The sequence below is a fragment of the Fukomys damarensis genome, unplaced genomic scaffold, assembly GCF_012274545.1.
Source record: "Fukomys damarensis isolate Sample0158 unplaced genomic scaffold, DMR_v1.0_HiC HiC_scaffold_19, whole genome shotgun sequence".
Classification (NCBI taxonomy): Eukaryota; Metazoa; Chordata; class Mammalia; order Rodentia; family Bathyergidae; genus Fukomys; species Fukomys damarensis.
The window spans coordinates 38,087,493-38,099,504 of NW_022900931.1; the positions used below are offsets into that span (position 1 = coordinate 38,087,493).

At 41.4% G+C, this 12,012-nt stretch overlaps 1 pseudogene; it reads right to left on the bottom strand.

Annotated features, from left to right (window-relative positions):
* Positions 1-11,740: 11,740 nt before the first annotated feature.
* LOC104849238 overlaps positions 11,741-12,012 on the bottom strand; it is a 3,984-nt pseudogene continuing 3,712 nt past the window's right edge.

Sequence of the window (12,012 nt, forward strand, 5' to 3'; positions counted from 1 at the left end):
ACACCACCAAACAAAAAAAAAAAATTGGAAAAAAAAAAAAAAAAAAAAAAAAAAAGACCGTTAGTGTGACCTAAAGAGAAAAAAGAATCTCTAAAACTTTTGAAAGCCAACAGGTAAAGAAGTGTCACACAGGACAAGAAAATCAAAAGGACATAACTGACACATGGGCTGAAGGAGTAGGGTAGAGGTGGTGTCCTGTATGGCTTATGTCTGTGCAACTAACTCTTCTCCTGTGTGGTGTAAGGCACTGATATCAAAACAAATCATTTCTGATGAGAAACTTAACATGTTTATGATTTCCGGTCCACCAGCAGATTACTAGATAAAGCAATATGCAACTAAAACAATTATATATTTATCTTACAGAAAGTTTTGAAGTCAGGTTGTTGCTGAGATTGATAATAAACTACACGTTAGTCAGCTCTCCATTACTGTAACAAATGCCTTGTGAGATGAAAAAGTTTATTTAGGCTCACAGCTTTGGAGGTGTCAGTCCAGGCTTAATTGGTCTCGTCACCAGGCAGCACATCACGGCTGGAGCACTTAGCAGAGGAATCCCATTTACCTCATGGGTGGGTCTGAGAATAAGGAAGAGGAAAAGACCAAGGTTCCACAGTCCCTTGGAGGGTGCACCCCCATGATCTAAAGACCTCCCATGAAGCCCCAGCCCCTCAAGTTTCCTCTACCTTCCAACAGGGCCATGCAAAGGGGACTGATTCTTTAACACATGGGCCTTTGGGGCACACTTAGAATAGCAACAATAGCACTATATTAAAACTAGATCACCAGAGATCTCTCAAAGATTCAAATCAGCGGGGAACACATGATCACAATGACCAAGTTAATTAAACAAATTCCAGAAAGACAAAGGAGCCTTGTTCACTAAGAACCAAGGAAGGGATTCTGCAACCAGGCAAATCAAAACAACTGGGAAAAGATAATCAGAGAGCAAGCCCTGTCACAGCTGTGTTGATGCTGGTACCAGCCTTTAATGATCCAATAGCCCACAGTAGAAATGGCAGACCCAAATCAAGGATGGCAATGCTAGCTTGTGGGTTCTATGTTTAAATAACACTTAAAATGGTTTCACTGTTGACCCAATGAGTCACCAAAGCACAGTGTTAAGGGAGATGGTGAAAACCACCTCATTTTCCAGGTGAGGAAACTGGGCCTTAAAGGTAGGTTCCCTTGGTGATACAGAGCTAGTTAGTGTAGAGCAGAGATGAAAACAGACTTCTCTGCCCTTGCTGCAGCAGTCTTCCAATTTCTGTAACGAGGTAGGGCATGTCACTAACGCAAACAGAAAATGTTGTGATGTCTTGAAAAAAAAATTCTACAGAGAAGAAAGTCTAAATAAGCAAAAGAAGTAGAATGGGCCTACTCCTCCTTATTAATTGATAAGGGGTCTTCTGAAAGATGCATATCGGTTGTAGCTCTCATCGCACACTCTGCTATTCTTCACCTCAGAGTAGACGATGTTTCAAATATTTAACAAATGAAGCTAATTATTCAAAAATAGTGGAATCTCTCACATTATGCCTAAGAGAATTCTTCTTTTGAATATTTCTTTGTTTCCATTGTGAGTGCCAGAAGGTAAAACAGCAGACAGATTCAGAGAAAAAAAGAAAAAGAAAAAAAAAAGAGAAAGAACCCCCACCTTTATTTTCAGGGCTGCACTTGACTCAGGAAATAAGTTAATTGTTAAGCTCATTTCATTTTTTAAAAGCCAACGTAATCATTCCTTCTTTATTACAAATGTATGCTTTACTTAGGAGTAGAGATGTCATTCTATTTGAAGGACTGTTTGCTGGATCTCAAAGTCACCCCGGGGCAATGTATTATTGATAAATTCATTTTCTTGTATAATCACCACTTCGCCTTTACAACATTCCACAGGCTCCCACTGTAACCTCCTTGCGGTTTTCCTGGATGAGGGGACTGCAGTTCACACTGCCCAGAAAAAGCGAGTCAGTTCTTAGCTTTTGCATTAGAAGTCCATTAGAGGCCATTTGACAAGCCTTTCTTACAGAAACCTTGCCACTAAGGTGACATGTGGCTGTAAGGCCTGCAGTCTTTTAAACTGCTTAGGCCCACTGCATGCATCTGCCTGCACTGAAAGTGCTGCCATTCAGAAGCAAAGAGCGAGCCGTGGAGGGGTTGAACAGGGAGGCTCTGACTGAGAGATTGCACAAAGGCTTACTTAAATGTTGTTTGTCTCCGCATTCATTTATTTTCTGATGACAGAGGGGTCAGCTAAGGACCTCTGTCTCCAGCTCGCTTCAGTAAATCAGCATTGTGCTTTTCTTCTTCCATTTTTTATTGTGGAGAGTTGTTGGTTGGTTTTGGGCTTGTTTGCGCTTTCTTGTTTGTTGTGTGTGTACTTGGGGTCTATTTGCACAGTTGGGTGATGGGGAAGGACTCTGCCAGCTAATGTGAGGTGAGAAAAAATGCACGGTGTACTACTGCAGGGTGCTCAGGAATCTCTCAAGTGTTTGAATAAACACATACCACACCAGTTTAAAGGGGAAAAAAACAGGAAGAAAAAAATAGAGAGCTGGCTTAGCAAAAAGACAAACAATGCACTCTTAGACCTGGACGAGCAGGCATGTCCCGGGCATTCCTCACACTTCCTTCAGCCTAATGGGACCTGAGCCCCATTCTTTGTCTGCTGATTAACTGTTCTGTTCATTGACCAGCCACTAATTGCGTGTTCCTTAGAGTTACCCTACATTACTGTAAGAATTAATGAGACACAATTACAGCTCCCAGAAATCTCGGCCTAGCCAACTGCACAGCCCTCCATCTGAATTAGAGCTCTCCAAGAGAAAAGAGGGAAAAATGAGTGAATTGTTCACAGGAAGCAGAACGGTTTTTGTTTAAAAATTTTTGTATTTATTTGAAGTTGTTTCATAATTAGAGCCGGGGATGAGGGAAAGGGGAAGAGACGAAGAACAGACAGAGAACTTGGGGACTGGCTTTCACTGGGAATGGGGGTGATTGCAAGGAAACATGTACTATGCAGAGAAAAACAGGAAACAAAAAAACTTGAATGGACTAAACTCAATGTTACAAATAATATATAAAGCCAATAACAAATTAGTGGTTCAAATAGAACACATATTACACCTGGCAAATCAGAGTAAGGACGTCCTTTTAGTCCTACCTTTCATACAAATGGTTTTGCCCAAAATAAGCAAAATTCTGATTTATGTTGATTTTTCTCAGCTACTGGGATTTCTTGTTCATTAGAACCCGGAGCTTATTAGCCAAGATTTAGGGAAGAATTGGAAATGGCCAAAGAGCTGTTGGCTGTTTGACTGGATAGCCAGGGGAAGAGAGTGATTTTCCCTGTACTCAAACTTTTCCAGTTGAAAAAAAAAATTTTTTTTTTTACTTTTTTATTTTGAGTGTAGAAATAACCCAGGACACTTTAAATAGCAATTGTTCTGAAACTCTGTTGGATTTAATGATTTTAAGTTCACTTTGTCAACAAATAAAAGGTACTAGTTATCCATTTTTTTCTAAAAATACAGGGATATTGTTATATATTTACATATATATATGTGGAGAGAGAGGATACACAGGAGATGATGATGGCAGAGAGAGAAAGAGGTAGCAGATAGATAAATGATAGCTAAAGAGAGAAACAGAGAGAGAACAGCTAACTAGACAGATCAGCCGAAATTAAGATCATGTTCTCAATCAAACCAATGGAATCTCTTCAAAGATCGACTGGGTACCAGCACTGTTAATTAATTTGGCATGGGGGGGAGTAAAGAGGGTGCCATCTGCTCAGGCTCAAGTCTGAAGACATCACATACATGTAAATGAAAGGCTTCCAGGTGTGTGAGGGAGTAGGCAGAGGCTTCTCAAAGCAGCCAGGCACACGCACACACACACACAGGCGCGCACACCATGGGAGTGATAGAACATCTGTGTCTTCGGAGGCTCAAGCAACTCATCAGAACTGCTGAAAAGCACCGGAGATGTGCGCTGAACCTCTTGATGTGTATGAGAAGGCAGGAGAAGGGCTCTGTGTCTGGGGTCCCATTGAAAGTTGCCTTCTGTGCTGGGGAAGGGGCTCACTGGTACAGCACTTACAAAACCAACGTGAAGCCCTGAGTTCCATCTCCGACACCACAGAAAGAAAAAGAAACCTTGCTGTAGAAAGAGGAAAAAGAGCTACTGGCAATGTTCAAGCACTCCTTAAACAAACAAACGACTGGGAGGTTCTCGCAGGAGTGGCGTCTGCCCACATCCGCTCCATTCCCCCTGGGTTGTGTCCCCAGACCATATCTTCTTCCTCCCTTGTGGAATCCACTCACCCCCTCTGCCTCTCATATCTTAACCTTGCTTCAAGGCCAGCTCCTTCACACACCCGTCCCACCTCCCTTCAAAGGAAATTCTCTCTTTGACATCCCAAGCACCAACTGCCTGTATCAACTTGTACCAAACATTTCTCACTGAATCATACGCAGTATCGACTTTTCTATGAACAAACGCCTGGGTCGCGTCTAGACTACAAATTCCTTGTGGAAAGATGAGCTAACTTCCCCCCTCCGCTCCCAGGGCACTCAGCAGCTTCTTGCGGACTTTGTGGGAGATTAATAAATATCTTAGGGGTGCAAGAAGCCATGGACAAATGAATCAGAACAGAATAAGGTGAGTGGACTGAAAACAGCAGGAAAGAGGCAGAGGTGGTCTGACATGGTCCGGGCCTTGGCGACAGAGGTAGGAGGTGGGGGACAGGGTCAGGGGACAGGTTTTAGATAGGGCCTAGTGGTTCTCTTGGGTCCCTGAACTAGAAAGTGCCGGTGTGTGCTGGGGGGACTGCTTTTTGAAAGAGTTTCAGGGGAAATGGGGCTCCCTTTGGAGCTGCCAAACTGGGACCCCTTACAGGTGGGATGCTGCTACCAGGTGAGTGAAGAGATGAGAGGGCAGGTGAAAGAAGGAGCTGATTTAGGGCCCCGAGTCTGGTATTGCAATGGAAATGGGGCGAATAGCCACATCCAGAGACAATGCTTATCCCAGTTCCTAAGAACAGGCACAGTGGAGTCGTGGCGTGGACACGGTGAGGCCAGGGGAGCCCAGTCTGTCCAGCCAGTCTGCCCCATCCCTACATTCAGCGCCTTCACCACTGTGGATTGAAAATACCCGGGAAAATACTCAGTGTCCATACTGCAGCACGTACAGGCTTTGTTTCTTATCGTTAGTCCCTAAACAACGCAGTGTAACCAACTGCTCTCTAGCATTTACCTTGTGTTAGGTACTGCGTGTAATCCCAAAATGACTTAGTATGTGGGAGGATATGCGTATACTAATACAGGCATACATGTAAAATTATAAGTATGTACTCTGGGTACATATTGTATGCTGATACTACCTATCTTTTTCTTTTTCTTTCAGTAGTGGACATGGAACACAGGGCCTTTGTTCTGAGGCAGGTCCCCAACCTTTTTTAGTATTTGTTTATTGTATATTGTGTCTTATTTATAATATTAATCATAATCAAATTATTTTTTACTAGTGCGTGTTTGCAATACATTATCATACTCATCAGGGGAATTTGTATGGGTACATAATACTCCTTAATTCTTTTTTTTTTGTCCCCTTCCCCTCCCCTCCCTCCAACCCTCTTCTCTCCATTTGCAAAAGCTCTATTTCCACTTTTTCCTTCTTTTTTTTTTAAATACCTTTTCTTTTCCTCACCTCTCCCTTCCCCCCATCTCTGGTTCTTTTCTCATTTTTTAAAAAAATTCTCCCTACTTCCTAGTAATGTCATCAATCTGCCCCTTTGGGTTCCTCACACAGGAGAGAAACAATGTGATGTTTAAACTTGTGTGTCTGAATTATTTCAGCTCAGATGATGGTCTCGCTGTGCATCCATTTACCTAAAAATGCCTCTCTAAGTTGCTGAATTGCCTAGGCTGGACTCCAACTTGGGAATGTACTGCTCCAGCCGCTCAGAGTGCAGGGGTTACAGGTGTCTACCACCACATTGGGCCTTTGCCATTTTATTCAAGGGACTTGAGCATTCGTGGGTTTGGTACTCCGGGTGCTGCAGCCAATCTCGTGTGGATACCGATTGACAACTGTCTTTCCCTGGCTCCTGGTTGTGTGTGTCTTAAGGAAAGATGGCACTGGAAATATGGAAAACATGTAAACAAGGGCATGGCATGGAATGCAAGTAGAACACAGGCCCTGCTCTCCGAGCAGGGCAGTGACGGACAGACCCCTTCACTCCCTGCAACCTAGCCAGATGGAATGAGTTTTCAAACAGCAGCCGTGATGGTTATAAACACCAGAGCTATATTAAGAGATTGCAGCCCAGGCTAGCTAGGAGAGTAGCCTGCCTTACTTTTCTCTCCAAACATTAAAATGTACACAGTTACACAATCTGGATGGGAAAAAAATAACCTTCAATAAGCCTGAAGTTAAAGGAGTTTCAACAAGGAGAGCAGGAAACGAAGCGTGTATATTCAGGTGCCTAGAAAGGCACAGCAATTAGAGACACAGACATAGAAAGAAGAAAAAGACCGTGGAAGAGCGAAGTAATGAAAAAGCATAAAGTCAAACATCCAGATTTGGTGGGTAGGGTGTAGACTGTCAAAATAATTTTCACTTCTCACCAGATAGTGAGCATATTGTCAACACCAGCAGAATTATCAATTTTATGACTTCAGGGATGCCATGTCAAATGTTGTGTACATTGTCAGTTCAATTAAGCTTTGTGAAGTTCCATTTCCAGCAAGAGTTACTAACTAAAGGCATTTACAGGACAGTATCTGCCAAACCCAGAATGAAACCAAATATATCATTTTATCCAGTTACTTTAGAAAGTCTATTAACTTTACTTCTCTAAATTTTATTCAAGAAAAAAACAAGCAACATATAAAATTATGAACTGCCAACACAGTGACGTACTTATCTGGAAAACACATTCATTATACATTCCATTTTAACAAACATATCAAAAATGTCCAAGCCCACTAATTTTATACTTATATGCTATATTATATCAATGTATAAGGCTTAAGAATAAGATTTCTTTTACCTATCAAAGTGAATTAAGAAACTAGACAATAGCTGGGGATTTAGTTCAGTGGTTCTGCCGCCTGCCTCACAAGGGCAAGGACCTGAGTTCAATTCCCAGTGCCCAGAAGAAAGAAAGTAGACAATAACCAGCGGTGATCAACAAATGAGGAAGCAGAGGTTTAAACTGATGTAAGCACTTTGGAAGGTAATTTGTCACTAGCAATTAAAATTGAAAATGTATCCCTTTAAATCAGCAATTCAACATAAAGAATGATCCTTAAGAAAATGTTTGGAGTGCACCAAAGTAAATTTTTCAGCCTTGTTTCTAAAAATGAAAAATTTGAAGAAACACTGATACTCAACAATAAGCAGTGGCTGGTTAATGATAAACAATGAAATATATTTTTGATGAACTTATGATTTATGTAACCAAAAAAAAACACACAAGATATCATTAGTGAAAAAAATTAGTCCAGAGTGAGATTTGTGGTATATTAATATGTATCAATAATAGTTCTAGTTATAACAATTACAGCATACATTTAAAAACCTGAAGGAAGAATATGAGTCAGCAGCTACAACCAGGAAACGGCATCAGAGGTTAGAACACAAGGCATTGTTAATTTCCATGCTCCACATTTCTGTGCTTTTTCGAGTTCTTTAGTGACAAGCACATATTATCTGTAAAGTCAGAGACACGGTTAAGAAAAATAAAGAGCAAACACTTTAACTCTCCCGAATTTACTTCCCAGGTAAGATGAGCAATTCCAGCACTAGAGAACATCCAGATTTTTCTTTCCCTCCCAACAATAAAGTTACACCCCAGCACATGCAGGTCAGCCAGCCAGTCCCCCTCTCCAATGCTCCCAGTTTAAAATGTTGAATTCCCACATCCGTCACTCATCAACTTCATCGTGCTCATATTTTTTTTTTAATTCCACAAGAGATGTGTAACTATATTCCAGGAAGACGAAAATAATTTTAGAATCATTAAGCATGGAGAGGACTTTTAAGATGTGACACCAACGCTATAACACGTCACAGAAATAACCGATAAATTGGACTTTCTTTAACATTAAAAACCTCTGCTCTGGGAAAGACAATCTCAAGGGAATAAGAAGACAAGCCACAGAGTAGGAGAAAATATTCACAGAAGGCAAGTTTGATAGTGGACTATTAACTAAAAAATGCAAAGAATTCTTAAAATTCAACAATAAGGAGGAGAAGAGCCCAATTTTAAAAAAGGAGCAAAGACCTGAGCAGACATTTCACCATAGAAGATATAAATACAGCAAATATACATAGGAAAAGTAGTTCAATGCTGTATGTCAGTAAAAACTGCAAATTAAAACAACCCTACTCAGATACCACCCTACTCAAAGCGTTAACCAAACCAAATACTAGTGAGGATGAGGAAGAAAAAGACTCTCATTCACTGTAGATGGAAATGTGGAATGGAATGGCTGCTTTGTGAGGTACCTTGGCAGTTTTCTACAAAACTAATACACTTTCACCACAAACTCCACCAGTCCTACTCATTGGCATTTACCCAAATGACTGAAAATTTGCAAAAAGCAGGACGGGGATGAATTTAACAGCTTTTCCTCTTCATAATTGCACAACTTGAAGTCTACCAAGATGTCCTTCATCGGGTGAATGGATAAACTGTGGTTTGCCCAGACAGTGGAATATTATTTGGCGCTAAAAAGAAATGAACAATTAATTTTTGGGAACACGTGGAAGACACTTCAATGCGTATTACTGAGTAGGTGAAAGAAGCCTATCTGGAAAGGCTAAATATTGCATGATTCCAATTATATGACATTCTAGAAAAGACAAAACTATATAAACAGTAAGCTATAGGACTGCCAGGGGTTTGAGGAAGGGAAAGGTGAACAGAGAGCACAGAGGATTTTGAGGACAGTGAAACCACTCTGAAAAAACTACCATGTGTCATTTCATTATACCCGTGTCTAAATCCACAGGAGGCACCACAGCGACACAGCCTGTGAACACAGGGGTGGGCTCGCAGTGGCTCACCAGTTAGAGCACACGCCTCTGGTGCCCGTCCGCTGAAGGAGTGGCCAGGCATGCATGGGCCAAGGGCCACATGGTACCCGGCACTTGCCAATCTGTGTGATTGTGAACCCAAACTGCTCCTAAAAAGAACCTTATTAGTTTAAAAGAAAAATGGATGAAATGTTGTTATTGTTGTGTGTGTGTGTGTGTGTGTGTGGTGTTTTGTTTTGTTTTGTTCGTTTTTTGAGACAGTGTCTCCTTGTGTAGCCCAGACCGCCTCGACTTCCCCAGTGGCGGATTACAGATGTGTGCCAGCCTGCTTGGCAGAGTCAAGCATGTATTCTGACAGTGTACACCAAAGCTAAAGCTGAGACATTTTAAATGTAATCCGTGATTTAATTCAATCTATAATTTTAAATATATAACCGTGATTCCAAATGGTGGTAAGTGCTTAAATTTGATGATTAAATTCATGGAATAAAAATTTAAATCTTAGAGCAGGGGATTTAGCTCAGTGGTTCCACCACCTGCCTCGCAAGCTCAAGGTCCCGAGTTTGATTCCCCCCGTACCAAAAAAACAAAAAAATTTTTTTTAATCTTAGAAAAATGTTCTTCTCTAAAATTGCCATTTGGAAAATAGCCACCATTATTTAATTTCACTGGTAAAATTCATCAGTTCTACTTTAAAGAAAAGCTCTAAGACTTAGATGGAGGACAGTGGATGCAACTGTCCCTTCTAAAGTAATGCTAAAGTATCCACGAATCTAAGACTGAGAGTCCAGGCCCGCTTTTAACACTGTGTTCGCTCTCTTCCCTGTGTGTTTGCTGGGTCCTAGTGACCATCGCGTCAGGTGCTGTGCTAACAGCCAGAAGAACAAAAGCAAGGCGTTGATGGAGTTCAGGATTTGAAGGCATAGATTCCCAAACCCAAGAAAATGGTGAGCAACCCAAAATCTTTCTGTTTACTCCTTTGCTTCACCAGACTCTCACCTCCCTAAGTTGTATCAATTAACACTGGAGATAAGATGTGGTAAATTTTACCAACAGGTGATTTTGTTAAAAAAAAAAATTAAGTATTGCTGAATTTTGTCCACAACTGCTACTATATGTAATGACCTTGACAAATTTATATGATTTATGGCTTCATTTTTATAGGTTTTCTGTTCCCTGAAGCATAGAGTATGTACTGAGTAAGCCCAAGGACATAGAGCTAGGAAATGCTAGAGCTGGGATTCTCAGTCAAAAGCTAGTGATCAACCTATTGTATCGATTATCCGTGTATTTGCATTTAAAATACAAAATCTTTCTACCCAAAATGCTTGTATTATTGCTCACAGCTTGTTATCTTTTTTCCCACAAGCAATAGGAAACATGCAATTACTAACACAGTCACAAAATCTAGCATAAATTTTCCAGGAAAGACTAAGTGAGTACATTAAAGATATTCATATGGTGAGATATTCATATGCAACTAGCCCTAGCACAAACCCCATAAATATTGATAACCTTTCGTCCTAAGGATCTCAGAAAACTACATCGATTTTCTGTCACATACCATCTCCTAGCAGATCTTGGTCTCTCCTGAAACACAGGAGGGAAACCTGCAAGTAACCTAGGCCTCATGATCTGTGGAAACTCTCCCGCGAGTCCACAGCAGAGATTCTCCACACAGGTCACTGGAACGCTAAGCAGAGATGCCAGTTAGCTCTCCAGCCTCACCCTGCACAGCAGTCTCACCTCTCGGGGCTGTGGCTTCTCTTCCCAGGCCTCCCATCTCCATCCATGTGACTTGCCAAAGTGCAAGAAAGTCCAGTCCACCCACTCTTCAGATACCATCGTCCCCAAACAGTGTCCCTGTCAAACATCTACCTCTACTTCCTACTGCTGACCTCCCTTCCGGTTATTTCCACATTTTAAATAAACTATCTCATATCCTCAACCTTTTGTATCTTGGTCCCTTCCTTCTTTCAGCTATGGATTCTGGCTACGCCACACCATTCTTTTCTTTATAGTCATCTACCAGCCTATGGATCCAAACCATCAAAGACCAAATGAACCGCTCCCCCAAAGACACGCACCAAAAAACACTCATTAGCTCATCAATGGCTTTGTGGTGTTCAAATTTTTATTTCATCTCAATCTCTACCCTCATGGTTGCAGAGCACCACCCTATGCAGAGGCTCTCCACTTTCAGATCGCATGTAAAACACTCTTGATACAACGAAAGGCAGAAGATAAACTAAAAGCGTGTTATTCGTGCTTAGCTGCTCCAAAGTCATATAAATAAACTAAATTCAAGAGGAACAAAACCCTTTAGATATAGATAAGCACTGCCAGGCAGCTGCTTCCATATTTGGAACCAAATGCTTGGTATGGGTAAGGTGGACAAAGATAGGATTGGGATGTGGGCAGGCCAGCCAGAATTACAACAGTCAGAGCTGGCATGTCGGCGAATTCTGAAAGATTTTCTCTCTCTCTCTCTCTCTCTCTCTCTACTGTTCTTCAAGAAGCAGAGAACACAGAATAAACAGATGGACAGATGGTTTATTAGAAGTGATGGGCTTATGTAACTATGGGGGCCAAGAAGTCCCAAGTTGGCAGCTGGAGACCCAGGCAAGCCAACTGTATAGTTCCATTATGAGGTCAAAGGCCTGGAACTAAGAAAGCCTATGGTACAAGGCCCAGTCTAAGTCCGGTCCAGGAGCACACCTAGCTTCAAGAATCAGGCAGAGAAAGAGAATTATTTCTTAGCCTTTTTGTTCTGCTCAGACCTTCAGAGGATTGATGAAGCCCACCCACAGTGGAAGGAAAATCGGCTATACTTAAAAAAAAATACAGATGGTACAGGGCAATCACTCAGTGTGTCCTTTGACAATCAAGACATGGTAAACACGAGATGTATAAGGTTGCTGACAGTGTAGCACGGCACACTTTTTTTTTTTTTTTTTTTATTTTTTG